At 37.9% G+C, this 26560-nt stretch overlaps 1 non-coding gene across 1 annotated transcript; it reads left to right on the top strand.

Annotated features, from left to right (window-relative positions):
• Positions 1-14624: 14624 nt before the first annotated feature.
• LOC112781564 (small nucleolar RNA R71) lies at positions 14625-14732 on the top strand. The gene has a single exon (XR_003192335.1). It is a non-coding gene; the product is annotated as a small nucleolar RNA R71 (small nucleolar RNA).
• The last annotated feature ends 11828 nt before the right edge of the window (positions 14733-26560 follow it).

The raw sequence follows: 26560 nt of genomic DNA on the forward strand, positions 1-26560 counted from the left end.
ATTGATTTTCTTTTATTAATGCAATTGAGGTATTTCAGATTTATCACTTCTTCTATTGTTTGTTATTAATTGATGTTCTAAGTTAGATCCTAACTTGATTTTGGAGTTGATTAATATTTGGAGACCCTTGAGTTGAATTACTCAAGAGTTAAATTGTAATTAGGTTTATTGTTGGCTGGCTCTCTAGTCACTAACGCTAATCCTTCCCAAGGGAGAGGATTAGAACTTGTGAATAGAAGTAAACTTCCAACATACTTGAATTTATTTTACTTTACTTGGTAAAGGATAACTAAGTAGAAGTAACCTTCAATTATCAATTGATCTTGAGAAAAATCCAACAGGGATAGAACTTCTGATTAATCTCTCCTAATCAAGGCTTTTTATTGTTATTATTTTATTTCCTCTACCATTGCTATTCTTGCTTTTTATCTTAATCCAAAACCCCAAAACACACTTTTTCATAAACAATAATAAGAACACCCCCCTACAATTCCTTGAGAAGACGACTCGAGGTTTAAATACTTCAGTTATCAATTTATTTAGGGGTTTGTTACCTGTGACAACCAAAACGTTTGTAAGAAAGGACTTTTGTTGGTTTAGAATCTATACTTGCAACGGAAATTTATTCTGAATTCTAGATCACGCAAAAGTTCTCTCTCTTCAAGCCTTCTCGTTCATATACCCAAATCTGGCATTAAACGCCACCCTGGGTGCCAGAATGGGCGTTTGACGCCAAAAAAGGTGCAAGTTCTGGCGTTTTACGCCAGAAACTTTTAGGCTGACTTTGAACGCCAATTTAAGCCATCAAATCTCGGACAAAGTATCAACTATTATATATTGTTGGAAATCCCAAGATGTCTACTTTCCAACGCAATTGAGATCACGCCATTTAGGCTTCTGCAGCTCTATAAAATCTACTTCGAGTGCAGAAGGATCAGAATCCTACAGCATCTGCAGTCCTTTTTTAGCCTCTGAATCAGATTTTTGCTCAGGTCCCTCAATTTCAGTCAGAAAATACCTAAAATTACAGAAAAACACACAAACTCATAGTAAAGTCCAGAAATGTAATTTTTGAATAAAAACTAATAAAAATGTAATAAAAAATGACTAAATCATACTAAAAACTATGTAAAAACAATGCCAAAAAGGGTATAAATAATCCGCTCATCACAACACCAAACTTAAATTGTTGCCTGTCCCCAAGGAACTAAAGACAAAATAGGATAAAAATAAGAGAAAATACAATAAATTTCAAAAAAATATCAATGAAGATTAGCTTCAATTAGATGAGCGGGACTTATAGCCTTTTTGTTTCTGAACAGTTTTGGCATCTCACTTTATCCTTTGAAGTTCAGAATGATTGGCATCCATAGGAACTTAAAATTCAGATAGTGTTATTGATTCTCTTAGTTCAGTACGTTGATTCTTGAACACAGCTACTTTATGAGTCTTGGCCGTGACCCTAAGCATTTTGTTTTCCAGTATTACCACCGGATACATAAATGCCACAGACACATAACTGGGTGAACCTTTTTAGATTGTGACTCAGCTTTGCTAGAGTCCCCAGTTAGAGGTGCCCAGAGCTCTTAAGCACACTCTTTTTTTTTTTGCTTTGGACCACGACTTTAACCGCTCAGTCTCAAGCTTTTCACTCGACACCTTCACGCCACAAGCACAAGGTTAGGGACAGCTTGATTTAGCTGCTTAGGCCAGGATTTTATTCCTTTGGGCCCTCCTATCCATTAATGCTCAAAGCCTTGGATCCTTTTTACCCTTGCCTTTTGGTTTAAAGGGTTATTGATGAGCGGATAATTTATACGCTTTTTGGCATTGTTTTTAGTATGTTTTTAGTAGGTTTTAATTATTTTTTGTTATATTTTTAGTAGTTTTTATTTAAAATTCACTTTTCTAGACTTCACTATGAGTTTGTGTAATTTTCTGTGATTTCAGGAAATTTCTGGCTGAAATTGAGGGACCTGAGCAAAAATCTTATTCAGAGGCTGAAAAAGGACTGCAGATGCTGTTGGATTCTGACCTCCCTGCACTCGAAGTGAATTTTCTGGAGCTACAGAAGCCCAATTGGCGCGCTCTAAATTGTGTTGGAAAGTAGACATCCAGGGCTTTCCAACAATATATAATAGTCCATACTTTGTCCAAGATTTGATGGCCCAAACCGGCGTTCAAAGTCAGCATCAGAATTCCGGCGTTAAACGCCAGAACTGGCACAAAAGTGGGAGTTAAACGCCCAAAGTGGCACAAAAGCTGGCGTTTAACTCCAAGAGAAGTCTCTACACGAAAATGCTTCAATGCTCAGCCCAAGCACACATCAAGTGGGCCCAGAAGTGGATATTTACGTCATTTACTCGTTTCTGTAAACCCTAGGCTACTAGTTCTCTATAAATAAGACCTTTTTGCTATTGCATCTTTACCTCAAGACACATTACATGTTTCATTTTGTATCTTCTACGGCATGAGTCTCTAAACCCCATGGTTGGGGGTGAGGAGCTCTGTTGTGTCTTGATGGATTAATGCAATTACTACTATTTTTCCCATTCAATCATGCTTGTTCTATTCCAAGATACCACTTGTTCTTCAACCTGATGAATGTGATGATCCATGACTCTCATTACCATTCTCACCTATGAACGTGTGCCTGACAACCACCTCCGTTCTACCTTCGATTGAGTGTGTATCTCTTGGATTCCTTAATCAGAATCCTCGTGGTATAAGCTAGAATCCATTGGCGGCCATTCTTGAGAATCCGGAAGGTCTAAACCTTGTCTGTGGTATTCTGAGTAGGATTCAAGGATTGAATGACTGTGACGAGCTTCAAACTCGCGAGTGTTGGGCATTAGTGACAGACGCAAAAGAATCATTGGATTCTATTCCGACATGATTGAGAACCGACAGATGATTAGCCGTGCTGTGATAGAGCGCGTTGAACATTTTCACTGAGAGGACGGGAGGTAGCCATTGACAACGGTGAAACCCAACATACAGCTTGCCATGGAAGAAGCCTTGCGTGCTTGAAGAAGAAGACAGTAGGAAAGCAGAGATTCAGAAGATGGAGCATCTCCAAAACCTCAACCTGTTCTCCATTACTGCAAAACAAGTATTTATTTCATGTTCTTTTACTTTTAACAACTAAATCTCAGAGTGATCCTCAAGTCCTAGTCAATTCTTAAGAAAGGACTAGGGTTAGTAGAATTCAATTCAATTAGCAAAAATAACAATTATCAATCACGATGAGTTTGACAACTCAAGATTTACCAATTAATCAACCAAAGCCAAAATGGAAAAATCTAAATTATTTATATAAATAAAGGAAAGCAATCATAATTCTGAAATACCTCAAATTGCATTAAATAGAAATTATAATCTAACATGAAGAGTTCATAAGCCGATTTGGCTAAAAAGAGAATCAACAAGAAAAATAGAATAAACTAGTAAGCTATAACAAATAAAAGTATAGTAGAAGTTAAATTAAAGGAACATTGAACCTGTAATGAAGATAAGCAGTCCTAAAATTGAGAGAAATCCTAATCGTAAGAGAGAGGAGAGAACCTCTCTCTCTAAAAACTACATCTAAAACTATGAAAAGTGAATAATGGAAGACCTCCTTTGAATGGATGCATTCTCCCACTTTATAACCTCTAATCTGTGTTTTCTGGACTTGGATCTGGGCCAAAAGGGTTTCAGAATTCGCTGGGGGAAGTTTTCTGCAGTTTCTGCACGTGGCGTCTGTCACGCGTCCGTGTGGATCACGCGGTCGCGTCATCTGGGAGTTTTCCTTGTCACGCGTTCGCTTCGGTCACGCGTACGCGTCAATTGCGTTCTGCTCAAGGCATGCGTCCGCGTCAGTCACTCGTTTGCGTCGCTGCCTTTTTGCGCTAAGCACGCGGCCGCGTCGTCCATGCGTTCGCGTCACTGCCCTTTTTCTTCAAAACTCCATTTTTGTGCTTTCCTTCCATTTTTTTATGTTTCCTTTCTATCCTCTAAGCCATTCCTGCCTTAGGAGATCTGAAAATACTTAACACACAAATCACGGCATCGAATGGTAATAAAGGGTAATTAAAATTAATATTTTTAAAGCATAGGAAACATGTTTTTCACATATATCACGTAATAAGGAGGGGAAAGTAAAACCATGCAATTTACATGAATAAGTGGGTGAGGGATTGAATAAATCACTTAAATTGAGCACAAAATACATCATAAAAATATGGGTTTATCAATGAACCTCCACTTCTTTTCCCAGCATAAAACAATGGATCATCACTGCTCTTTTGACAGTGACTTCAGAGCGGTTACTGGTGGGTAGTATAGATCTCCCAATGAAATCCAGCCAGCCCCTAGCAACTGGCTTGAGGTCACCTCTCTTCAGTTGGTTTGGGATACCTTTTGAAGTGGTTATCCACTTGGTTCCACGGAGGCATATGTCTTCTAGAACTTGATCTAACTTTTTATCTTTAGCCATTCTCCTATTAAAGGATTCTAGATCATCCTGTAGTTGAGGAAGTTTGAGGACTTCTCTCACTTTGTCAAGATGGAAGTAGATGATCTTCCCTCTGACCATGGTTCAAAAAGTATGGAAGGCAGTTCCCTCCATTCTTTGCTTATCTGTTAGCCACAGATTTGCATAGAATTCCTGGATCATGTTTCTTCCCAAATTTATCTCAGGATTAGCCAGGATTTCCCAGCCTCTGTTTCGAATCTGCTCTTGGATCTCCAGATATTCGTCTTCTTTCAGATCGAACTTGACTTCCGGGATCACTAATCTTTTACACACAATTTTGAGGTAATGATCTGCATGTTCTTTGGTGTAGAACCTCTCATGCATCCATTGTGGTTTTGGATTGTTTTCTTTCTTGCCTCTTGTAGTGGTTTGTTTTCCTTTTGGAGCCATGATCTTAGTCAGTGATCACGGAAAATTACACCAAACTTAGAGGTTTGCTTGTTCTCAAGCAAAAGTAAAGAAAGAAGATGAATAGATGGAGAGAAGGATTCGAATGAGGGAGGAGAGGTGATGGCCAAATGTATGAATAAAGGGGAGGGAGGGAGTGGGTTTCGAAATTTTAGAAAAAGATATGCTTTGAAAGGTATGATTGATAAAAGATAAACATGATAGGAAAAAGAGAAGATTGTTTTCAAAATTAAAAGATATGAAAAAGATTTGATGAAGTTAAATCTGAATTTTTGTTTATGCATTTAAGAAATAAAAGATGATACGCATTTAAGAAATTGGAAATATGAATGAGGTTTTGAAAATGAATTGAAAAGAATTGAAAGAGAATCAAGAAGAATTTATAAGTTTATAAATTTTTGTGAATGGAATTTAAAAAATGAATGTTTGTAATGTTTGGATGCAGAGAATTTTGATTTAAAACATGAAAAATTGAAAAAAATTGAATTTGAAACAAAATTAACTCTCCCCTAGTTGTTCTGGCGCTAAACGCTCAGAATGATAGCCATTCTGGCGTTTAACGCCCATCTGGTGGCCATTTTGGGTGTTTAACGCCCAGCCAGATACCCTGGCTGGCGTTAAACGCTAGAAATCCTTTCCCACTGGGCGTTTTTCTGAACGCCCAGGAAGCTGCTGTTTCTGGTGTTAAACGCCCAGAATGCTGCCCATGCTGGCGTTTAACGCCCAGAATGATATCTTTACTGGCGTTTAACACCCAATTTGCCTCCTTACTGGCGTTTTGACACCAGTGAGCTCTTTTTCTCTGTGATTCTTCTGTTTTATGTTCTGAACCTTCATTTCCTTGACTTTTTCACTAATAAGCATTAACAAACATAATTAACAAAATTAAATAAACTTATATAACTATTATAAACGTCTAAATTGATTTGATAATGGCTGGGTTGACTCCCAGTAAGCGCTTCTTTACTGTCTTTAGCTGGACTTTTCTGAGCTTTTTAATTTAGTCTCAACTTTGAGCATTCTTGCTCAACATTGCCTTTAAGATAATGTTTGAATCAATATCTTTATGTCAGAATCAATATCTTGAAGCTCTACATAACCATATGGTGACACACTTGTGATCACATATGGTTCCCTCCACCAGGATTTCAAGTTCCTAGGGAACAATCTGAGCCTAGAGTTAAACAACAGGACCTTCTGTCCTGGCTCAAAGACTCTAGATGACAGCGTTTTCTCATGCCATCTTTTTTATTTTTCTTTATAGATTTTAGCATTTTCAAAAGCATTGAGTCTAAACTCCTCTAGCTCATTCAACTGGAGTAATCTTTTCTCTCCAGCTATCTTAGCATCAAGGTTTAGGAACCCGGTTGCCCAATAGGCCTTGTGTTCCAGTTCTACTGGCAGATGACAGGCTTTTCCATACACAAGTTGGTATGGAGAGGTCCCTATAGGAGTCTTGAATGTTGTTCTGTATGCCCACAGAGCATCATCCAGACTTCTTGTCCAATCCCTTCTACGGGTACTTACAGTCCGTTCCAGGATTCATTTTAGTTCTCTATTCGAGACTTCAGCCTGCCCATTTGTCTGTCGATGATATGGAGTTACCACTTTATGGTTAATTTCATATCGTACCAGAGCAGAGTCAAGCTGTTTATTGCAGAAATGAGTGCCTCCATCACTGATTAGTATCCTAGGGACACCAAACCTGCTGAAGATATGCTTCTGGAGGAACTTCATCACTATTTTAGTATCATTAGTGGGTGTTGCAATTGCCTCTACCTACTTAGATACGTAGTCTACTTCCACCATAATATAAGTGTTTGAGTATGATGGGGGAAAGGCCCCATGAAGTCAATACCCTATATATCAAATAACTCAATCTCTAAGATCCCTTATTGAGGCATGGCATAACCATAAGGCAGATTACCAGCTCTCTGGTAACTGTTACAGTTACGTACAAACTCTTGGGAGTCTCTATAGAGAGTAGGCCAGTAGAAACCACATTGGAGAACTTTTGTGGTTGTTCGCTAACCTCCAAAGTGTCCTCCATACTGTGATCCATGGCAGTGCCATAGGATCTTCTGTGCCTCTTCTCTAGGCACACGTCTTTAGATTACTCCGTCTGCACACCTCTTAAAGAGATATGGTTCATCCCACAAGTAGTATTTTGCATCAGAAATTAACTTTTTTATTTGTTGCTTACTGTACTCTTTGGGTATGAATCTCACAGCTTTATAGTTTGCAATGTCTGCAAACTATGGTAATTCCTGAATGGCAAAGAGTTGCTCATCCAGAAAGGTTTTAGAGATCTCAGTAGGAGGGAGGGACGCCCCTGCTACTCGTTCTATCCGGGACAGGTGATCTGCTACCTGGTTCTCTGTCCCTTTTCTGTCTCTTATTTCTATATCAAACTCTTGCAGAAGCAACACCCATCTCATGAGTCTGGATTTTGAATCTTGCTTTGTGAGGAGATATTTTAGAGCAGCATGATCAGTGTACACAATCACTTTTGATCCCACTAAATAAGATCTAAACTTGTTAATGGCATAACCCACTGTAAGCAACTACTTTTCTGTGGTTGTGTAATTCTTCTGTGCATCATTCAGAACATGGCTAGCATAGTAAATGACGTGCAGAAGCTTGTTATGCCTCTGTCCCAATACTGCACCAATGGCGTGGTCACTGGCATCACACATTAGTTCAAATGGTAATGTCCAGTCTGGTCTAAAAATGACTGGTACTGTGACCAGCTTAGCTTTCAGAGTTTCAAATGCCTGTAGACACTCTGTGTCAAACATAAATGGCGTGTCAGCAGCTAGCAGATTGCTTAAAGGTTTTGCAATTTTTGAAAAATTCTTTATGAACCTCCTATAGAATCCTGCATGCCCCAGAAAGCTTCTGATTGCCTTAACATTGGCAGGTGGTGGTAATTTTTCAATTACCTCTACCTTAGCTTGATCCACCTCTATTCCCTTGTTTGAAATTTTGTGCCCAAGGACAATTCCTTCAGTCACCATAAAGTGACATTTTTCCAGTTTAAGACCAGGTTAGTCTCTTGGCACCTTTTCAAAACAAGTGCTAGATGGTCAAGACAGGACCTGAATGAGTCTCCGAATACTGAGAAGTCATCCATGAAGACTTCTAGAAAATTCTCTACCATATCAGAGAAGATAGAGAGCATACACCTCTGAAAGGTTACAGGTGCATTGCACAGACCAAATGGCATTCTTCTGTAGGCAAATACTCCAGAAGGACATGTGAATGCTATTTTCTCTTGGTCCTGAGGATCTACTGTAATTTGGTTGTAACCTAAATAGCCATCCAAAAAATAGTAGTATTCATGACCTACTAGTCTCTAGCATCTGGTCTATGAATGGTAAAGGAAAATGATCCTTTCTGGTGGCTGTATTGAGTCTTTTGTAGTCAATACACATACGCCACCCAGTAACTATTCTTGTAGGAACCAGTTCTTTTTTTTATTATGAACCACTGCCATGCCTCCCTTCTTGGGGACAACTTGGACAGGGCTCACCCAGTAGCTATCAGAAATAGGATAAATAATCCTAGCCTCTAGTAACTTAGTGACCTCTTTCTGCACCACCTCCTTCATGGCTGGATTCAGCCGCCTCTGTGGTTGCACTACTGGCTTGGCATCATCTTCTAGTAGGATCTTGTGCATGCATCTAGCTGGGCTAATGCCCTTAAGATCACTTATGGACCACCCAAGAGTTGTCTTGTGTGTTCTTAGCACCTGAATTAGTGCTTTCTCTTCCTGTGGCTCTAAGGTAGAGCTTATGATTACTGGAAAAGCGTCATCTTTTCCCAGAAATGCATATTTCAGAGATGGTGGTAGTGGCTTGAGCTCGGGTTTAGGAGGCTTCTCCTCTTCCTGAGGAGTTTTCAGAGGTTCTTCTGTTTTCTCTTATTCCTCCAGATCAGGCTAAACATCTTTAAAAATGTTCTCTAGCTCTGATTCGAGATTCTCAGTCATATTGACCTCTTCTACCAGAGAGTCAATGATGTCAGCGCTCAGGCAGTCTTTTGGTGTGTCTGGATGCTGCACAGCTTTGACAGCATTCAACTTGGACTCATCCTCATTGACTCTCAGGGTTATCTCCCCTTTTTGGACATCAATGAGGGTTCGTCCAGTTGCTAGGAAAGGTCTTCCTAGAATGAGAGTTGCACTCTTGTGCTCTTCTATCTCTAGCACTACAAAGTCAGTGGGAAAGGCAAATAGCCCAACCTTGACAATCATGTCCTCAATTATGCCTGATGGAATCTTAATGGAGCCATCAGCAAGTTGGAGGCATATCTGGGTTGGTTTAACCTCATCAGTCAAACCAAGATTTTTGATAGTGGATGCAGGTATTAGATTGATACTTGCCCCAAGATCACAAAAAAGATGTCTTGGTACAGGCACCCCCTAATGTGCATGGTATCATAAAGCTTCCGGGGTCTTTAAGCTTCTCTGGTAAGCTTTTCAGAATGACTGCACTGCATTCTTCAGTGAGGTAAACTTTTTCAGTTTCTCTCCAATCCTTCTTATGACTTAAGATCTCTTTCATGAACTTAGCATAAGAGGGTATTTGCTCAAGTGCCTCTGCAAACAGAATCTTTATTTCAAGAGTCCTAAGATAGTCTGCAACGCGGGCAAATTGTTTATCCTGTTCCGCTTGGCAGAGTTTCTGAGGATAAGGCATCTTGGCTTTATATTCTTCAACCTTAGTTGCTGCAGGTTTATTTCCTACAGAAGGGGTTGGAGAAGCTTGCTTAAGGGGGTTGTTATCAGCACTTGCAGGTGTCTGATCCCTTATTGGCGTTTGAACGCCAGAATTGGGTGCTGCATGGGCGTTTAACGCCAGATTGCCACCCTTTTCTGGCATTTGGACACCAGAATTGGCCATCCCTTGGGCGTTTAACGCCACTTTCTTTCCCTTTTCTGGCGTTTGAACGCCAGAATCATTCCTCTCTGGGCTCTTACTGTCCTCAGAGAGATTTTGGGCAGTGGGTTGGTCATCCTCTGTCAGTTGTTCCTTTCTTGGCTTTCTGCTACTTTGAGTTGAGACATTCAATATCTTCCCACTTCTTAATTGAACAGCTTGGCATTCTTTTGTTATCTGTTTAGATAGCTGCTGTCTTGTCTGATCCAATTGTGCTTCCATATTCTGGTTAGCATCTTTAGTGTCTTGGAGTATCTCTTTGAATTCTGCAAACTATTTTGTTATAATAATCAATTGCTGGTTGAGTTCAGCAACTTGTTCTCGAGGACTAAGTTTAGTGGATGCTGCTTTAGCTTATTCTTTCATGGAGGACCCACTACTTAAGTATATATATTGATTTCTAGAAACTGTATCAATGAGCTCTTGAGCCTCTTCAATTGTCTTTCTCATATGTATAGATCCACCAGCTGAGTGGTCTAGAGATATTTGGTCCTTTTCTGTAAGACCATAGTAAAAGATATCCAACTGCACTCATTCTGAAAATATTTCAGAGGGACATTTCCTTAGCATCCCTCTGTACCTCTCCCAGGCATTATAAAGGGATTCATTATCCTCTTTTTTAAAGCCTTGAATGTCCAGCCTTAGCTGTGTCATCCTTTTTGGAGGGAAATATTGATTCAAAAATTTTTTTGATAACTATTTCCATGTTTTTATACTTGCTGTGGGTTGGTTATTTAACCACCTCTTAGCTTGATCTTTTTACAGCAAATGGAAATAGCAAACAGGAAAACTTTGAATGTCAAGATGAACACCAAGAACAAATTTTAAAAATTTTTAAGAAAATAGAAACACAAAGGACACCAAACTTAAAAATTTTTATATTTTGGACACTAATAATTTGAAAATGCACAAGAAAAACAAGAAAAGACACAAAACAAGAAAAACTAAAGATCAAACAAGGAAAATAAACAGGAACAACTTGAAGATTAAGAAAGAACTAGGAACATATAATTAGAAAAATTGAAAGAAAAATAAAATCATGCAATTGACACCAAACTTAAAACATAAAACTAAACTCAAACAGAAGACTAAATTATGAAGTTATTGGGTTTTTTTTTTAAAATTTTCGAAAATAAATTAGAAAAAAAATAAGGGTTTTAAAATTTTTAACCAAAAATAATAATAGAAGACTCAATTTTAGCAAAGCTGAGTCAAAAACTTGGTACACGGAATTGTGATCCTACACTTTTCTTCACAACTCCGTGTAACTTACCAGCAAGTGCACTGGGTCGTCCAAGTAATAAACCTTACGTGAGTAAGGGTCGATCCCACGGAGATTGTCGACTTGAAGCAAGCTATGGTCATCCTTGAAAATCTCAGTCAGGCAGATTCAAATGGTTATAAGGTTTTGATAATTAAAAGATAAATAAAACAGAAAATAAGAATAAGCTACTTAGGTAATTCATTTGTGGGAATTTCAGATAAGCGTCCGGAGATGCTTTGTTGCTTCTGAACCTCTGCTTTCCTATTGCCTTCTTCCAACCATGTGTTATTTCCTTCCATGGCAAGTTGTAAGATCCTCTCAGTGAAAATGGTCCTCTACAGTTTCTGCACGGCTAATCAACTGTCGGATTTCTCGTCTCGGATGAAAAATACCAGGTACAGCTACCGCATGGCTAATCATCTGTCGGTTCCTACTAGTGTCGGAATAGGATCCATTGATCCTTCTTCACACTATCACCTGTGCCCAACATTCACAGGTTTGAAGCTCGTCACAGTCATTCCTTCCCGGATCCTACTCGGAATACCACAGACAAGGTTTAGACTTTCCAGATCCCAGAAATGGCTGCCAATAATTCTAGCCTATACCACTTTGATACTAATCTCATGGACTCGGTCTGTGTATTACATATCCAAGAGAATATACTCTATCTATCGTCCAATGACTACGTTGAACATCATGTAGACCGCTTTGTGGTTGTCAGGCACGCGATCTTGGCTAAGCACGTAACGAAGATTGGGTGATTGTCACGGGTCACCCCTTCATTCTGACTTAACTGAATTAAGAACGAGAGTATATCTTGGAGAAGTAGGCGTGATTGAATAGAAAAACAATAGTACTTGCATTAATTCATGAAGAACAGCAGAGCTCCACACCTTAATCTATGGGGTGTAGAAACTCCACCGTAGAAAATACATAAGTGAAAAAGGTCTAGGCATGGTCGTGAGGCTAGCCTCCAAATGTGTACAATGGTCTAAAGATGGTAAAGTGATCAAAGGATGAAAAACTGGTCAAAGACGTAAAATAAATCTCTAAAAGTGGTTTTTATACTAAACTAGTAACCTAGGGTTACAGAAAATGAGTAACTAAGTGCAGATAGTGCAGAAATCCACTTCCAGGGCCCACTTGGTGTGTGCTTGGGCTGAGCATTGAAGCTTTTTCGTGCATAGGCTGTTCCTGGAGTTAAACGCCAGCTTTGGTGCCAGTTTGGGCGTTTAACTCTAATTCTGGTGCCAGTTTGGGTGTTTTACGCCAAGATATTTTAGGCTGGCTTTGGATGCCAGTTTGAGCCATCAAATCTCGAACAAAGTATGGACTATTATATATTTCTGGAAAGCCCAAGATGTCTACTTTTTAACGCAATTAAGAGAGTACCGATTGGGCTTCTGTAGCTCCAGAAAATTCACTTCGAGTGCAGACAGGTCAGAATCCAACAGCATCTGCAGTCCTTTTTCAGCCTCTGAATCAGATTTTTGCTCAGGTCCCTCAATTTCAGCCAAAAAATACCTGAAATCACAGAAAAATACACAAACTCATAGTAAAGTCCAAAAATATGATTTTTGAATAAAAACTAATAAAAATATAATAAAAATAATTAAAACATACTAAAAACTATGTAAAAATAATGCCAGCAATAAGCCTGTCCTCCAGGGTGTGATATTTTTTATGCTGTTTTTCATTCTGTTTTTTATTTTTCATTTGTTTTTGTGACTTCACATGATCATCAACCTAAAGAAAACATAAAATAACAATGGAAAATAAATAAATATAATTAAATATCATTGGGTTGCCTCCCAACAAGCGCTTCTTTAAAGTCAATAGCTTGACAGTGAGCTCTTAGAGAGCTTCACAGAGACTCAGAGCTTGATGTTGGCCTCCCAACACCAAACTTAGAAGTTGAGTGTGGGGGCTCTGTTTGAGTCTGTATTGAGAGAAGCTTTTCATGCTTCCTCTCCATGGTTACAGAAGAAGATCCTTGAGCTTTAAACACAAGGTAGTCCTCATTCAATTGCAGGACTAACTCTCCTCTGTCCACATCAATCACAGCTCTTGCTGTGGCAAGGAAGGGTCTTCCAAGGATGACGGATTCATCTTCATCCTTCCCAGTGTCTAGGATTATGAAATCAGCAGGGATGTAAAAGCCTTCAACCTTCACTAAGACATCCTCTACAAGTCCATAAGCCTGTTTCCTTGAATTATCTGCCATCTCTAGTGAGATTCTTGCAGCTTGTACCTCAAATATCCCTAGTTTCTCCATTACAGAGAGTGGCATAAGGTTTATACTTGACCCAAGGTCACACAAATCCTTCTTAAAGGTCATGGTGCCTATTATGCAAGGAATTAAGAACTTTCTGGGATCCGGTTTCTTTTGAGGTAATTTCTGTTGAACCAAGGTATTTGGTTCATTGATGAGCAATGGAGGTTCATCCTCCCAAGTCTCATTACCAAATAACTTGGCATTCATCTTCATGATTGCTCCTAGATACTGAGCAACTTGCTCTTCAATAATATCTTCATCCTCTTCAGAGGAAGAATACTCATCAGAGCTCATGAATGGCAACAGTAAGTTCAGTGGAATCTCTATGGTCTCTATATGAGCCTCAGATTCCTTTGGTTCCTCAATGGGGAACTCCTTAGGGGTCAGTGGACATCCATTGAGTTCTTCCTCATTGGAAATCACTGCCTCTCCCCCCTCTGTGCATTCGGCCGTGTTGGGTATATTGATGGCCTTGCACTCTCTCTTTGGATTCTCTTCTATATTGCTTGGGAGAGTACTAAGAGGGATTTCAGTAACTCTTTTAATCAGCTGACCCACTTGTGCCTCCAAATTTCTAATGGAGGACCTTGTTTCAGTCATGAAACTGAGAGTGGTCTTACTTAGATCAGAGACTATGGTTGCTAAGTCAGAGTGGCTCTGCTTAGAATTCTCTGTCTGTTGCTCAAAAGATTATGGAAAAGGCTTGCTATTGCCAAACCTATTTCTTCCACCATTATTATTATTGAAGCCTTGATTAGGCTTCTGTTGATCCTTCCATGAGAAATTTGGATGATTTCTCCATGAAGGATTATAGGTGTTTTCATAGGTTTCTCCCATGTAATTCACCTTTTCCATTGCAGGATTCTCAGGGTCATAAGCTTCTCCTTCAGAGGAGGCTTCTTTAGCACTACCGGATGCAGCTTGCATTCCAGTCAGACTCTGAAAAATTATATTGACTTGCTGAGTCAATATTTTGTTCTGAGCCAATATGGCATTCAGAGTATCAATCTCAAGAACTCCTTTCTTCTGAGTTGTCCCATTATTCACAGGATTTCTTTCAGAAGTGTACATGAACTGATTATTTGCAACCATCTCAATGAGTTCATGGACTTCTGCAGGCGTCTTCTTCAGATGAAGAGATCCTCCAGCAGAGTGATCCAATGACATCTTGGACAATTCAGACAGACCATCATAGAATATACATAAGATGCTCCATTCTGAAAGCATGTCAGAAGGACACCTTCTGATCAATTGCTTGTATCTTTCTCAAGCTTCATAGAGGGATTCACCTTCCTTCTGTCTGAAGGTTTGGATTTCCACCCTAAGCTTGCTCAACTTTTGAGGGGGAAAGAATTTGGCCAAGAAAGCATTGACCAACTTTTTTCCAAGAGTTCAGGCTTTCTTTAGGTTGTGAGTCCAACCATATCCTAGCTTTGTCTCTTACAGCAAAGGGGAAAATCATAAGTCTGTAGACCTCAGGATTAACCCCATTGGTCTTAACAGTGTCACATATTTGCAAGAATTCAGCTAAGAACTGATGAGGATCTTCCAATGGAAGTCCATGAAACTTGCAATTCTGCTGCATTAGAGAAACTAATTGAGGCTTAAGCTCAAAGTTGTTTGCTCCAATTGCAGGAATTGATATGCTTCTTCCATAGAAGTCAGAAGTGGGCGCAGTAAAGTCACCAAGCATCTTCCTTGCATCTCCACCATTGTTATTGGGTTCGGCCATGTCTTCTTCTTTTTCGAAAATTTCTGTCAGGTCCTCTCCAGAGTGTTGTGCTTTAGCTTCTCTTAGATTCCTCTTTAGAGTCCTTTAGGTTCTGGATCAGCTTCAACAAGAATATTCTTATCCTTGCTCTTGCTCATATGAAAAAGAAGAGAACAGAAAAGAATAAAAATTCTCTATGTCACAGTATAGAGATTACTTTATGTGAGTAGAAGAATAGAGAGAGAGAAAAGTAGTTAAGTAGTTTTGAAAAAGATAAGAAATAGTAAAGCAAACAAAAACTCAAATAGTTAATTGAGAAAGATTTGAAAATCAATTTTGAAAAGATAAGAAGTTAGAAAAAGATTTTGAAATTAAGTTTTGAAAAAGATATGATTGAAAGATATGATTGAAATTTATTTTGAAAAAGATTTGAAAAGGAAATTAAAAAGATTTGATTTTTGAAATTAAAGTTAATTACTTGACTAACAAGAAACTAAAAGATATGATTCTAGAATTTAAAGATTGATCCTTTCTTAATAGGCAAGTAACAACTTGAAAATTTTTTACTCAAAACATTAATTGTTAGCATTAATTTCGAAATATGAAATAAAAATAAGAAAAAGATTTTAAAAATCAATTTTAAAATTTTCGAAAATATTAAGAAGAAAAATGAAAAAGATTTGATTTTTGAAAAAGATTTGAAAAGATAAAATTTTTAAATTGAAATTTTGACTTAACTAATAAGAAACAACTAAATTTTAAAAAAATTTTGACCAAATCAACTCAAAATTTTGAAATTTATGTGAAGAAAAAGGAAAAGATATTTTTTTATTTTTGAATTTTTAATGAGGAGAGAGAAAAACAACTAAATGATGCAAAACATAAAAATTCAAGATCAAAACAAACAATACATGCAAGAACACTTTGAATGTCAAGATGAACACCAAGAACACTTTGAAGATCATGATGAACATCAAGAACATATTTTTGAAAATTTTTAAGAAAAGAAAAACATGCAAGACACCAAACTTAAAAATTTTTAAACTATAGACACTATGAATTAGAAAATGCATATGAAAAACAAGAAAAGACACAAAACAAGAAAATCACAAGATTAAACAAAGAAAATCATTAAGAACAATTTGAAGATCAATGAGGAACACCATGCATGAATTTTCAAAAATAAAAAATGCAATTGACACTAAACTTAAAATTTGACACAAGACTCAAACAAGAAACACAAGATATTTTTTATTTTTATGATTTTATTATTTTTTTATTTTTCGAAAATTATTTTGGAAAAGAAAATAAAGAGATTCAAAATTTTTAATAAGAATTCCAGGAATCATGCAATGTTAGTCTAAAGCTTCGGTCCAAAAATTTAGACATGGCTTAATAGCCAGCCAAGCTTTATGTGAAAGCCTCGGTCCAAAAGATTAGACATAGCTTAGCAGCCAGCCAGGCTTCACATATCATCTGAAACTCTAGAATTCATTCTTGAAAATTCTGAAGAACAAAATATAAATTTTTTTTTTGAATTTTTTTTTTCAAAAATAAAATAAAATAAAATAAAATTACCTAATCTGAGCAACAAGATGAACCGTCAGTTGTCCAAACTCGAACAATCCCCGTCAACGGTGCCAAAAACTTGGTACACCAAATCGTGATCCCACACTTTTCTTCACAACTCCGTGTAACTTACCAGCAAGTGCACTGGGTCGTCCAAGTAATAAACCTTACGTGAGTAAGGGTCGATTCCACGGAGATTGTCGGCTTGAAGCAAGCTATGGTCATCCTTGTAAATCTCAGTCAGGCGGATTCAAATGGTTATAAGGTTTTGATAATTAAAAGATAAATAAAATAGAAAATAAGAATAAGCTACTTATGTAATTCATTGGTGGGAATTTCAGATAAGCGTCTGTAGATGCTTTGTTGCTTCTGAACCTCTGCTTTCCTATTGCCTTCTTCCAACCATGCGTTACTTCCTTCCATGGCAAGCTGTAAGATCCTCTCAGTGAAAATGGTCCTCTACGGTTTCTGCACGGCTAATCAACTGTCGGATTTCTCGTCTCGGATGAAAAATACCAGGAACAGCTACCGCATGACTAATCATCTGTTGGTTCCCGCTAGCGTCGGAATAGGATCCATTGATCCTTTTGCACACTGTCACTTGCGCCCAACATTCGCAGGTTTGAAACTCGTCACAGTCATTCCTTCCTGGATCCTACTCGGAATACCACAGACAAGGTTTAGACTTTCCGGATCCCAGGAATGGCTGCCAACAATTCTAGCCTATACCACGAAGATACTAATCTCACGGACTCGGTCCGTGTATTAGATATACAAGAGAATATACTCCAGCTATCGTCCAATGAGTACATTGAACATCATGTAGACCGCTTTGTGGTTGTCAGGCACGCGATCTTAGCTAAGCGAGTAATGAAGATTGGGTGATTGTCACGGGTCACCCCTTCATTCTGAATTAACTGAATTAAGAATGAGAGTATATCTTGGAGAAGAAGTAGGCATGATTGAATAGAAAAACAATAGTACTTGCATTAATTCATGAAGAACAGCAGAGCTCGACACCTTAATCTATGGAGTGTAGAAACTCCACCGTAGAAAATACATAAGTGAAAAAGGTCTAGGCATGGTCGTGAGGCCAGCCTCCAAACGTGTACAATGGTCTAAAGATGGTAAAGTGATCAAAAGATAAAAAACTGGTCAAAGACGTAAAATAAATCTCTAAAAGTGGTTTTTATATTAAACTGGTAACCTAGGGTTACAGAAAATGAGTAACTAAGTGCTGATAGTGCAGAAATCCACTTACGGGGCCCACTTGGTGTATGCTTGGGTTGAGCATTGAAGCTTTTTCGTGCATAGCCTGTTCTTGGAGTTAAACGCCAGCTTTGGTGCCAGTTTGGGCGTTTTACGCCAAGATGTTTTAGGCTGGCTTTGGACGCCAGTTTGGGCCATCAAATCTCGAGCAAAGTATGAACTATTATATATTTGTGGAAAGCCCAGGATGTCTACTTTCCAACGCAATTGAGAGCACGTGGATTGGGCTTTTTTAGCTCCAGAAAATCCACTTCAAGTGCAGGGAGGTCAGAATCCAACAGCATCTGCAGTCCTTTTTCAGCTTCTGAATCAGATTTTTGCTCAGGTCCCTCAATTTCAGCCAGAAAATACCTAAAATCACAGAAAAATACACAAACTCATAGTAAAGTTCAAAAATATAATTTTTGAATAAAAACTAATAAAAATATAATAAAAAGTAATTAAAACATACTAAAAACTATGTAAAAATAATGCCAAAATGGGTATAAATTATCCGCTCATCAATGGCCGACAGAGGGAAAGCCAAGGTCACTTCAAGAAAGAGGAAGAAACCTCAAGCCTTTACTCTTTCTCCTTTCTATGACTATGCTAAGAACCCTCTCAATGAAGAGGAGAAAGCTGATTAGCAGCTGCCTGCCACTGACATAGATAAGTTTCCTAACCTATACTGTGAGCTCTGCTTCCCGAACTATGTGGGGAAGAACTTGAACATTGAAAAGAAGCTAGCCATCCCCACCGACCTGAGACAGTCCATTGAGGCCCGGATTGAGGGGTTGGGCCTAGCCTTTATTGACAGGGAGCTAGGCAGAGTGAACACATCATGGGTTCAGGAATTCTACTGCAATCTTTTCAGACATAACCTTGATTTCGTTTACCTGCAAGGCCAGCAGATACTGATCACAGAGGCTACCATTGAGGATGCACTCCGCTGTAGGCCTAAGACCAATGAGAAAGATGCATTTTAGCTGGCTGAGGTGGAGTTGCATTGTATGACATTCGACTATGATGCTTTGAGGGAGATAGTTGCCACTCCGGATGCCCCTTGGGTGATGGATTCTAATAACAAGAAACCCAAGGGGGTGCATTTTGTTCATCTGAGTAGGGAGGCTAGGACGTGGCAGCAGATCTTTGCCCATTACGTCATGCCGACCACCCACTTTACCGAGATTCCGGTAGCTATGCTCGTCCTGATTAGTTGCATCATAGAGGGGAAGGAGGTGTATTTCCCCCAGCTGATCAGGAGGTTTATGTAGCGGACACACATTCATGGCACACTCCCATTTCCGACATTGGTCACTCGGATGGTTCAGCTGGCCAGACTCCCCTGGCTAGCAGATGACGTATCACCACCCCCTCCCGTCCCCAGGAAGGAGGAGTTCATTCCGTGGGGACATGGGTGAACGAGAAGCTCCCATCCTGGCGCCGGTCTAGAGCCAAAGCAGCAGCAGCCGGACCTTCTTTTTCATCAGCTGCAGCGGAACCGTCTACACCAGCAGCATCCATTGCACCACCATCACCAACACCCCAGCCGGCGTATCTCTTAGTACAGCATCTGATCCGCTTCATGGAGCATAGTGAGCACCGCATCATGCGACGCCTGGACAGAGTGGATCAGATGTTTATGGCACTCGGTGTTGAGTTACCCCCTCTTCCCGACTCTTCCGCATCCGAGGAGGAGGAGCCAGCTCAGATAGAGGCACCTTTACAGACACAGGCCATCCCAGAGGCTCAGCAGCCCCCTGAGTAGCCACAGCCTCAGCCCCAGCCGCCAAATTCAACTGTTGACCCCCCCCCCTCCCATTCTGAGCCTGAGCAGTAGCATCGAGGACGATGCTTCATTTTAAGTGTGGGGAGGTCACCGTCGTCACTGTCGGTGGATAGCAATTTTGGGTGAACATCTCCGGACATTTATCTCCTAGTTTATATTATTTTGCTTTATTTTGCATTTTTTTAGGATTATTATATATACTAGTATTACGGATACTTATATTCTAGTTGTTGCATTTTGCACCTTAGATTGGATACATTTCATAGTTTTAGTAGATCTTCTTTACATAGTTTTTTTGTTTGTTTTAGCCTTTTGGTTGTGATTAGAAAAATATTTTGGATTGTTAAAACCTAGTTGACCCTTTTTGTATATGAAATTTGTTTTGATTGAAAAAAGGGGTAAACTAAGAAATTTTTTTAAAAAAAAAATTCTCAATCACAACGTTACATCAATAAGCTTAGTCAAAATGATAAAATTTTCCAAAGAATTTATCTATAGGGGACCATCCCATTTGATTGAGAAAAATTTTTGTGGAACTTGCTTGAATTATATATTTTGTGAATCATGTTTTGAGCTAAGAACACAAGCTTATGAGATTTGAGCCTAATGGTGTGGTTACATCTTATAACCACTTATTTTCCTTCTTGTGTGTAATTGTTCTCTTTCTATGATTGTGATCCTTGATTTATTTAATTCTATATGTCCATCATCCCTTGTATACATGCACTTATATGATTGAGGCCATTGTTTCATTAGCTCACTTACCCAAATAGCCTACCTTCTACTCTCCATTGTTAGCCAATTTCGAGCCTATACTTAACCCAATTGTTATTTATTTTAGCACATTACAAGCCTAAAGCGAAAAAAAATAAAAGTCTCTTGTTTGGATCTTTGATTAGCTTAGGCTAGTGAGAGTGTTTATTATTCAAGATTGGGGAGAATTGGGAACATTGGTTGGGATAAAAGGGTGTTTTATATTTCTATATTTGGGAATTGGGTACATGCTCATGTATAGATTAAATGTATTAACCTTAGGCATTGATGTTCTTGTGTATAGTTAAAAAAAAAATGAAAAGAAAGAAAAAGAAGAAAAATAATAAATAATGGGACAAAATGCCCCAAAGTAAAGTTCAATAAAATCAATACATAAGTGTTGTAAAATGAAGAAAAAATGCATGTGTATATGAAAAGTGAAGAATGGGTAGTTAGGTTAGCAATTAATTATATAGGTTATTATATAGGTTAGGTGGGAAGTCTAGGTTAATCAAAGATTCAAATTTTAGTCCACTTAACCATATATGACCCTACCGTGACCCTAACCCCATTACAACCTTATGAAAAGTCCTCATGATGATTGTATGCATGCATTGAATGATTGTTGATTGTTAGATGAAGAACAAATCTTGGAAAGCATGATTAGGAAAGAATTGAGTGAATCAACCCCTAAACACTTGAGTGATTAGAGCGGATACACATCTGGTGAGGGTTCGATCGCTCAATTATATGGTTTCATTATGATCATTCTTCTTCATGCAAGTTTGTAAATCTTTTTGATAATTCAATGCAATTGTGGGTTTGGTTTGGTTTGGATTGATTCCTATTGCTCTAGCCCTTATGCCTACATATGTTTTCTTGGAAGTTGAGTTGTTTTAACTAAGTGATTACATTCATATAGATAGTTACATTTAGAGGTTACATTTAGGTAGTTTACATTGAATAAATGTTAATACCCTTTGTCTCTTTCTTGATTTTAGCATGAGGACATGCTTAGTTTAAGTGTTGGAGGCTTGATAAACCCCAATTTTGTGATTTATCTTATATTTATTTTAGGGAATTTCATCACCTTTTCCCACATTTATTCAATGAAATAGCATGGGTTTGTAACTCTCCCTTAATTTGTGCTTAAGTGTAAAAACATGCTTTTTAGGCCCTTTAAATTGGTGATTTTAATTCACTTTAATTCCATTCGATGCCTTGATAGGTTGTTGAGTGATTTCAGGCTCATAAGGCAAGTATTGGATGGAAGAAGTGAAGAGAAAAGCATGCAAAGTGGAGAATGCATGAGGAAACAAGGATTGGGAGTACATCAATGGACGCGCACGCGCCGCAGACGCGCGCGTGGAAGTGAAGTTGCATGGCGACGCGTACGCGTCGATCTTCGCACGTGACCCACTTAAAGTGAAATCGCTGGGGGCAATTTATGAGCTGGCCAGGTCCAATTCCAACTCGTTTCTGAGGGTATTTGATGCAGAATTGAAGATTGAGCAAGGGGGAGCACTTAGTTAGTCATGATGAGCCTTTAGTTAGTTTTCTAGAGAGAGAAGCTCCCTCTTCTCTCTAGAATTAGGTTAGGATTAGGTTAATTTTTCTTAAATCTAGATTTGATTACTTGATTTCATCTTGTTTTCTCTACAATTCCTTATTCTAATACTTCAATTCTTCTTGGTGCTTTTGTTAATTTCTATTTTCATGCTATCTTTTATGTTGATGAATCATTGTTGGAGCTTGATTTCTTTTAATGCAATTTTAAGTTTCCATGTTCTTTTATGTCGATCTTGGTTGCTATTATTGATTTCTTGCTTATGTTGGTTATGAGCTCTTTTAATTCTTGCATTTTGTGATGTTTACTTTGATTGCACACTAGGTGTTCGATAGAATGTTTCCTCTAGTTTTTGAGTAGTTCTCTTTACTCTTGGCCTAGGCTAAAGGAATTGAGTGATCTTGAGTCATTGGGTCTCATTGGATTGGTGATTTGAGAACCCTTAGTGGTCAATTTGATAACCATTGACTCTAGCCTACTACTAAGTCAATTAGTAGTTAGGTTAGGACGTATGGATTGATGTTGATCAAGCCTATTTGACGTACTTCAAGCTTAGGAGTAGACATTAAATGTACTTAAAGCTTTAGAAGTAGATTTAATGGGTTGGTCCCTCATAATTGTCAATATTTGGTTTGTAGACAAGGATGGTGATCTCAATTTTCCATGTCTTAACCAAGAGTTCTTTTCCTTTATTTTATTAGTTCTTATCATTTACTTTCTTGTCATTTATTTTCTTGCCAAAATATAAAATCAAACTCCCTTGCACCTTCATAGCCAATAATCATTCACTCTATTGCAATTCCTTGTGAGACAACCAATATTTTTGCATGTGAGGATTCTTTGTTGGTTTAGAACTATACTTGCAACGAGCTTTTATTTGTGAAATTCTAAACTATACGAAAAATTCAAACATCAAATACCTCCCAACTATCCCAATTCACTCCTTTACTATCAACCAAGTTCAGGCCTACTTAATTTACACATTACAACTCTAGATCATCATTTTCACACCTCAATTTTATGCATAAACATTCAATGCATTTCATCAACTTACCAAGCTTACCTTTCACGGCCTTCGGCCCAAAATTCATCAACATAACTCAAAATTTATCAATGCACAATCACCAACCAAAATCAATTTCAACAATGTATCAATTTTAACATAACAATTCCATCTAATCACACAATTCAAGCTTATTTCTAGGGTCATCTAGCCTCAAATTTCATATCACATTACATGGTATTTAAGTGAAACTTAAACCATACCTCTAGGAAGCCAAGATTAAACCCTTAATTCTTGAATTTCACCAAGTTTAGGCTCCAAGTTCACCTCCACCAAGCTCAAGCACTATCAATTATCAACTTAATGCCTCTAATACCAATCTACACTATTTTCACATAACATACACAATATTCAATCACTAGGGCTTCATAAAATTTCATGAACACATGGAAAAAGTGGCTCTTATCTTTATCCACTGAAATTGGTAATGAAACCTAGCTAGAACTCAAACTAGAGCTTCCTCTAAACACAAGAATCACCAAGTTCCATGAACACACAATCCAAAAATATGATTCTCATGGGAAAAATGAAACTGGATTTTGGTGAGGGAGATTCTTACTGAAATTTTTGGATAGAAATGTAAAGGAGGAGACAGGTGATAAACCCATATTTTATGATGTATTTTGTGCTCAAATTAAGTGATTTATTCAATCCTTCACCCACTTATTCATGTAATTTGCATGGTTTTACTTTTCCTTCCTTATTGAGTGATATATGTGAAAAACATGTTTCCTATGCTTTAGAATTAAAATTAATCATCCTTTATTACCATTCAATGCCGTGATTTGTGTGTTGAGTGCTTTCAGGCTTTATAGGGCAGGAATGACTTAAAGGATGGAAAGAAAACATACAAAAATAGAAGGAAAGCACAAAAATGGAGTTTTGAAGAAAAGGGCAATGACGCGAACACATGGACGAAGCGGCCACGTGCCCAGTACGAAAAGGCAGCGACGCGGACGCGTGACTGACGCAGACGCGTGCCTTGAGCAGAACACAAATGATGCATACACGTAAGCGAAGCGAACGCGTGATAAGAAAAACTCCCAGATGACGCGACCGCGTGAACTACGCAGACGCGTGACAGACGCCACGCACCAGAAACTGCAGAAAACGCCCCCAGCGACTTCTGAAGCCCTTTTGGCCCAGATCCAAGACCAGAAAACACAGATTAGAGGTTATAAAGTGGGGGAATACATCCATTCATAGAGATTCAATCATCATTCACTTTTCATAATTTAGATGTAGTTTTTAGAGAGAGAGGTTCCCTCCTCTCTCTTAGGTTTTAGGATTAGGATTCCTCTTAAAAGAATTAGGATTCCTTATTATTTCAACTTCCTCTCAGGTTCAATATTCCTTTTACTTTATATTTCTCTTTTACTTTCAGATACTTTAATGCTTTTATTTAATTACTTATGTTGCCAAATTGGCTTATGAACCATTCATGTTAGGATTTTCTTTATTTGATATAAATTGAGGTATTTCAGATTTATGATTCTTATTTAGCTTTTTTTATATTCTTGGCTTTAATTGATTAACTGGAGGTTCTTGAGTTATCAAACTTATCGTGATTGTTAATTAATTTCTCTAATTGAATTGAATCCCACTAACTCTAGTATTTCTTTAGGAGTTGGCTAGGACTTGGGGATCTAACTAATTAGTTCACTTGACTTTTCCTTGCTTTTGTAAAGGTTAACTAAGTGGGATTGAACTCAATTCTCATAAGAGTAACTAGGATAGGACTTCTGAATTTTCATACCTTGCCAAGAGTTTTATTAGATATTGATTTATTAATCCCTGCAACTTATTTTCCTTATTCAAACCTTTCAAAACCCAAAAACACTGTTTTCCTTAACTAATAATAAGAACACCTCCCTGCAATTCCTTGAGAAGATGACCCGAGGTTTGAATACTTCGGTTTATAAATTTTATTGGGTTTGTTGCTTGTGACAACTAAAACGTTTGTAAGAAAGGATGATTGCTTGGTTTAGAAACTATACTTGCAACGGGAATTTATTCTGAATTCTAAACCGTCAAGCATCCGTTCTTTAACAGGCTTTGCGTGGCCGCAAACGATGCGGCGATCAGAGCTCCGGAGAGAACATTATGAGGGATTGAAGATCAAGGAAGTTAGGGTTTGTCTTCTTCTTTTCTCTCTTCCTCTCAACGTGCTCTCTGATGCTGGGTTTATCGTTGGTTCGGAATTTTCACACAATAATTCTGTTGAAGTATAGATCAAAACCAACAAACAACCCTCAATCAAAGTTTAATTTTGGTTGTCACAAGTTCAACCCAATAAAAATAACCAAGAGTATTACTCCCGGGTCGTTCTCCCTAGGAATTACAATCGAGTACTCAATTATTGGTTATGAGTTTCACAAAGGTGGGTTGATGATAAAGAAGTAAGAATATTAAATGGCAAGAAATTTAAATGACAAGAAAATAAAGCAAACAACTAAAGAGAACAAATGCTAAAGAGGCATTCATGGCAAGGATTGAGAATCAAGGTTTTCTATCCTAGTCATTAATTATAATGCAATAATTATCAAGAGATAATCCTATTTCGTTATCTCCAACATCGAGAGAAAATCAAATAAGACTAGTTAATCTCAATCCATAAGTCCTAATCCACTTACTAATTGAATTAGCAAAAGATTAGCATTAATGGAAACAAGATTAACTAACAATCCTAGATCACCAATCCAAATTGGGTATTAATGACTCAAGACTACTAAGCTTCTATTTTCGAGCCAAGAATGCTCAAAAACCTACTCTAAGCCTAAGTCAAGCATTTTATCAAACACTTGGTGTACATAGAAAGAAAAGCATATTAAATTGCAAAAATAATAAAATCTATTACTACCAAATGCAAAAAAATAACAACAATAACTCAAACAAACATCAAAGAAACATAAAACATCAAATTGCATTAAAGAAAATTGAAATTAACAAGAGTGTTCATAAACTAAAAAGTAACTTAAATGAGAAATTAACAAGAAGAACTAAGAAAATTAATACAATAGAACATGAAAATATAAATGAAACTAGACTAAAACAAGAATTAAAGAGTGAAATTAAAGAGAATCTTAAATTAAGAACCCTAATTCTAGAGAAAAGAGGAAGCTTCTCTCTCTAGAAAACTACCCTAAAACATGTTTCTAACCTAATCTAATTGCTACCTCCTTCATCCTTATTGATTTTGGCCTCAAATACCTCAGAAATGAGTTGGATCTGAGCCTCCTTGAGCTCAGAAATCGTCCCCAACATGTTCCTTTAATGAGGTCATGCGGCAAGTGTCACGCGTACACGTAACCAAGGTTTCTACCAAATCCTTATTTCTTCATGTATTCTCCATCTTGCATGTTTTTCTTCACTTCTTTTATCCAATTCTTGCCTTCTAAGCCTGAAATCACTAAACAAGTATATCAAAGCATCGAGTGGAATCAAAGTGAATTAAATA

Source organism: Arachis hypogaea, chromosome 19 (genome assembly GCF_003086295.3).
Source record: "Arachis hypogaea cultivar Tifrunner chromosome 19, arahy.Tifrunner.gnm2.J5K5, whole genome shotgun sequence".
NCBI lineage: Eukaryota > Viridiplantae > Streptophyta > Magnoliopsida > Fabales > Fabaceae > Arachis > Arachis hypogaea.